The 5,879-nt window shown below is 35.8% G+C and overlaps 1 pseudogene; it reads right to left on the bottom strand.

Moving 5' to 3' along the window:
- Nucleotides 1-468: 468 nt before the first annotated feature.
- On the bottom strand, nt 469-1,495 carry LOC107806051 (dehydration-responsive element-binding protein 1A-like; annotated as a pseudogene).
- Between the last annotated feature and the right edge of the window lie 4,384 nt (nt 1,496-5,879).

Below are 5,879 nucleotides of genomic sequence, written 5' to 3'. Positions count from 1 at the left end.
AAACTAAAATAAATTAAAGCGAAATAAGCAAAAGAAGGATGATATCAAAAATGAGAAACTTTCTATGTTAAATATTACTCCATCCGTCTTGTTTTATATTACAACATTTGATTGGACACAAATTTTAAGAAATTAAAGATGATTTCTGATACGTAAGTCAAATATAAGCACACAAGTACTGAAGTAGTCCTTTTAAGTGAGTGGTAGTGAGAATTTCAGATGTCTTTTTATTTTAACAAGTGATTGTGAGGGTTTGACTAAATTATATGCCATCAAGGGTAAAATGAAAATACTAAAACTAAATAATTTTCAAAAAGATAAAGGTATCATTCTTTTTAGCACAAACAAATAGAAGGAAAAAACTTATATTACATAAATTGGAATTAATTAGAGAGAATATAAGTTCTAAAAGAATAGAAATATCATACACGTATAATAATATGCAAAAAGAATCTATCAATGGGAGTAAAACCAAGTAATTTGTTGTCATTTATCAAGTAATTGATAAAGATTATCAAGTAATTCCTAGTGTGACAAATTAATTGAGGGTTGTTGACTATTCTACTAGTGATGCATACAATATTGTGTCTATTTTTCATTGCAGTTTGACTGTACTTATAGAGAACTAAACTATTCAAATTAATGTCTCTACACATATTGCCTAATTAAATTGATCAATAGCTCCACAAAGACATGTCAGCGTGATCAGCTTCCATTTCATATCCGTCTATAATATATTGAGGTGGAGGTAGCATTAGCCCTTCGGCCATATTCACAAGTAATCTCGGCATGCAGAGAAGTGCCTCCTCGTCCATAAACAACACATTATCAGGCAATTCTGCAACCAACTCTTGTATTACTTGGTCAACAATAATTTTCTTAAAGTTTTCTCCATGTGATTCTACAGGCCGAAATGCTTCGGCGGCTTCAACGACCGCCTTCTGAATATCCTTGCGGCCGCTGAAGTCGGGATGGGTAACCTCCAAGCCGAATCAGCAAAGTTCAAACATGCTGACCGGCCTCTTAGAGCTATGGCCGCCACGTCATGAGCTCGAGCTGCCATTTCTGCAGTTGGGAAAGTGCCCAGCCAGATTCTTGATTTCTTATTGGGTTCTCTTACTTCACAAACCCACTTATTCGAATTTCTCCTCCTTATTCCCCTGTATACTGGATGTCGAGTTTCACGAAACTTCTTCCTACCCGCACGTTTCTTTGGATAGTTCGAAGCTAACATCACTTCTTCATCAGAATAATTAGGTGTACTCCCTGAGCTGCCACTATCAGACGAAGTTGAAGATTCAGCAGCTGGCAACAAAGAAGTTGACAGTGTAGGAATTAGTGGATCAAAATTGTGGTCTCCAAAAATATTCATTCTTGATCAGTGGAGAGTACGTATCTTGGAAGTTGGAAGTTGGAAGTGTACTGAGTAAAGCTTTGAGAGTGGATGGTTCAGTTTAAGGTTTCCTTTTGAGTCAATAAATAACATAGGAAGTGTTAATATATTTATAGTGATATATGATAAGTGAAGTGTTACATAGGAAAGAAAGCTTACGGTTTAGACACGAACACGGACTGTGTTAGCAGGAGACAGGCTGGGCATATATTCTTGTTCTTGATTTTTAAAAGGGAAAAAGTAATGGGGCCTAGCTACTTTATGAAGCAATCAACTAGGTTAGTTTCAACACAAGTTCAAGATTTAATTTGTCTGTGTTTGTGTGTTGAACACGTGTAATTTCTTCTTTGGGACAACTTGTGGGATCGTTTCCCACCTTCTTCTTACCATCCTTATTGGGTTTTACTGGACACTGGGGGTACCATTTAGGATTATAGAAACACAAAAACATAAGAAACCATAGGAATCATGTTGCATCTATTTTATACTTAATAATTAGTAAATTTGAGTATAAAACATATTAATAATTGTCAAGTCAAACGTTTGACTGAACATTACTACATCCATGCCATTTATGCTAGCTACTCAGCTTGACTCGATATTAACTTTAAGAAAATAAAAAACTTTTGAAATATCTTAAACATGATATAATTTGCGTATATATATATATATATATATATATATATATATATATATATATATATATATATATTAGAGGCGGTTCAACGATTGCGTACTAATCCTTTTGTACATATCTTGATCATTCAGCCAATTACCTGCTAGGTCCCACTACCGAAAATACTTGATAACTTAGCATCACTAAGACTTATATTATATTTTATAAGAAACATATATTGACGGTAAGATAGTTTTTTTTATAAATTCTCATAATGTAATAATCTCAATTTTATAACAGAAGTATATACTAAAGAAATTTAATACATTTAGAATAATTTAAGTCTATTTTGAAGTGAAAAAATATCTTTATCTATTTTTATAAGAAATAATCATCTCCAAAAGATACTTTATTTTTGTAATTGTCAAAGTAGTCATTAAGTTATTCATTTTCATATATTACATGTTTCTTATAAAATTCAGTTATTTATCTGAATAACCTCTATCATATTCTAAAAACTAAAATATAAAATCTAATATATATATATATATATATATATATATATATATATATATATAGTGTGTGTGTGTGTGTGTGTGTATAAATAATCTTAAACATATTATATCATTTATGTCGCTATAAAAGCTTCTCATTAAGGGATCATTAATTTGATTCATGGGATAAGAAATAATAATATTCTCAAGATAAAACTTAGAATCATTTACTTTGATCCTGAAATAAAAGGAGAAATGAATAAATATGCAATACTTAGCCTTGAGATGAAGATGAAATAGCAGAAATAGTAGTTTCGAGAGCAGGGCTTACGGGCACAACGGTAATGAAATCAAAAAGCAAGAAGTTAAAATTGTATAAAGCTTTGAATAGATTATAGCGTGAGTTTGCTAGAAAATTTGTGTTCTCTACAATGATAGTAGAGAACACTATTTATAGTTGCGCCTAGGGAACAAGGTCTTAGGATCATGCCCTTCTTTAATCTCAATTATGAGAGCCATTGAAGAATGTGTAACGGTGGACATGAATGATAAATTCTTTATAACGGGCAGTGTACTAAATGCATCGGTGGTAGACATTTATTGCATCTTTATGAGCATCATTTTTTTTGATAACATATGAAACAATTATCTTCGGTTTTAGCTATCATTTGCTTTCGGCTCCACGTGTCACTCCCTTATGCAATCACTTAGCTTATCATATTTTACCCTATACAGATAGTCTCCCTGCTTTCCAGATACATAACTTTGTGTCACCGGAAAGTTGGTAGAAATATTCTTTTTGATGAAAATTTCACTGACTCCCTCTGAAAAGCTTCTGACAAGTGATTAGACGCACGTCTATCCGCATTTAATGCCCCGAACACGCGTGATAAGTAGGGATTTTGACTACTTATTTGTACCTTTTTACCTTCGTTTTAGCTCAAAATTGCTTAAAGGTATTCCCAACAACTGATAAAATATGCTTTCTTGTAGGAGTGTTGGAATATGAGTCAAAGAGATGAAAATCAATTCAAGAAGGAGTAATTTTGGACAAGGACCAAAATAAAGCAAAAAGAGACAAATGCGAACCGCACAATATTGAGTGCGGCCGTAGAACATGAGGAAGCCTCTGACAAAATTTCTATGCAAAGTGCGGACCGCACAATTATTGTGTGGCCGCAGAAGATGAGGTTCAGAGAGATGGATTCCGGGGTCATGAAGAAGTGCAGACCGCACCATTATTGCGCGGCCGCAGAATCAAAAGTGCGGCCGCACTAAAAAATGTGCGGTCCGCAGAAGTCTTGCATGTCAAAGCTAAAATTCGAGAGTGTGGCCGCACTCAGAAATGTGCGGACTGCGGAATTTGAAGAAGTGCGGAAGCAACCCAGAATTGTGCGCCTGCAGAAGTCCATCCTGTCAAGCTAATGTCAAAGTGCGGACCGCACACATAATTGTGCGGCCACAGAATCTCTACAGGGGTAACTTTGTCCAATAATTTCAGTTGGGTATAAATAGTTGTCTTTGTCAAATTTAGGTCAAGCAGAGAACACCTGAGAATATATAGACGTTTTTCTATACTGTTTTGGGTAACTTTGTAATAGTTTATCATTTTAACATTAGATTTTCTTCCTTTAATCATCTATTATGCGTTTTATACTAGTTTCTTCTTTAATTTCTTCATTTTCTATTAGTAGCTAAACCCTTAGCTAGGGTTATGACCCAACCCTAGTATGGGTACTTAATGAGTGATTGATTTAGGGCTTATTTATGATTGGGTATATGATATTTTTTCTAGTTCTTTCTTGAATTTGAGAATTTATGATTGCAAACATTGATTCATGCCTAATTGACTTAGTCTCTACTTGAGAAAGAGAGACTAAGTCTAGAAAAACTTGGCTAATAAGAAATTGGGGTGAACTCAAAAAATTGATAGCCCCAAATAAAGGGTTGAATCTAGAGATACTAAGACCCGACTTGAGCATCTATCACTTGTTTTTTGAAATACACATTTGGACTTGAGAAAGCCAAATTGGGAAAAATCACTCAAACTACCGAGAGGTATAGAGTGAGTAATCGTGTTTGATTGCTATATTGTATCCCAACCAACCAAACATGCCCTAAAGCTCTCAATCCATTAGGTAACCAACTAGGTGAAAGTTACAACCCTAGATCTTTTATAACCTGAAAAACAACAATACCAAAAATATTGTCTCTTAGCTTTACAATTACAGCATTAGCATAAGATTTAGGAGTAGAAAAGAAACAACCGAATACGTGGAAGTACAATCTTGGGCACGTCATATACTTAGACTAGATATATACATAATCCAACATAAAGCTCTCTATGGAATCGACCCCGACTCGCGTTGGGTATTTATAATTGCATCGACCGCCTCACAATCCCAATTAGTGGTGTGAGTTTGGGCGACATCAATTTTTGGCGCCGTTGTCGGGGAGCTAAAAACAAATTTAGCTATATATTTAGTTTTGTATATGATTTGTCTTCTGTTCCTTCCGGGTTACTAACCTTTTTGTGAATCGATTGTAGGTACAAAAATGGCTCTCAACAATGATCCTCTCGGAAACATGCCTTTGGGGGATGTGGACGTGGAAGATGACCTAGTTGAGGAGGTTCCTCTTGAGCCTCAAGCAAATAGACGAGGCCAACCGCCTCGAGACAACATTCCTGTTCCATCCCCAAATCCACCAAGAGCGGCTCCACACTGGGTGTTTCTCCGCATTAGGGCGGGCAACTTTCAAATTACAAATGTTATGCTCACATTGCTTGAGCAACGGGGATTCTTCACCGGGGCTTAGAACCAAAATGCATACAAACACTTGAAAGGATTTATAGATACTTGCTGGGGGAGTAAATAGACCAACGTCTCCGAGGATGCTCTAAGGTTGAGGCTATTTCCCTTCTCTCTACGGGGGAAAGCCTTGGACTGGTTAGAAAGATTGCCAAACCATTCTATCCATACATGGGAAGAATTGGCGGAAACATTCATTGCCAAAGATCTATTCTCCCGGGCATATGACTACTCTTAGAGACGAGATTCTAGCATTCAAACAAGAATCCAATGAGCCTTTGCATGAGATATGGGAGAGGTACCACACTATGGTGAAAGAATGCCCGAATAATGACATGACTGAGGCTATGATTCAACAAACCTTCTACAGGGGGATCAATACAACCAATCAATGCGTGGTCAATCAACTTGCCGGTGGAAATTTCATGACAACACCATATACCGAAGCTTGTGAAATCTTAGATGAAATGGCGGATACTTCATCGGTATGGCAAAGTAGAGCAAATATTCCTTAAGGTGATCCAAATGTGATTCACCTACACAATGAATTGCATGATCATGGGCAA

This window comes from Nicotiana tabacum, chromosome 9, assembly GCF_000715075.1.
Source record: "Nicotiana tabacum cultivar K326 chromosome 9, ASM71507v2, whole genome shotgun sequence".
NCBI classification, from domain to species: Eukaryota; Viridiplantae; Streptophyta; class Magnoliopsida; order Solanales; family Solanaceae; genus Nicotiana; species Nicotiana tabacum.
The sequence above is the reverse complement of the archived record's forward strand: the minus strand, read 5'-3'. Positions and strand labels throughout refer to the sequence as shown.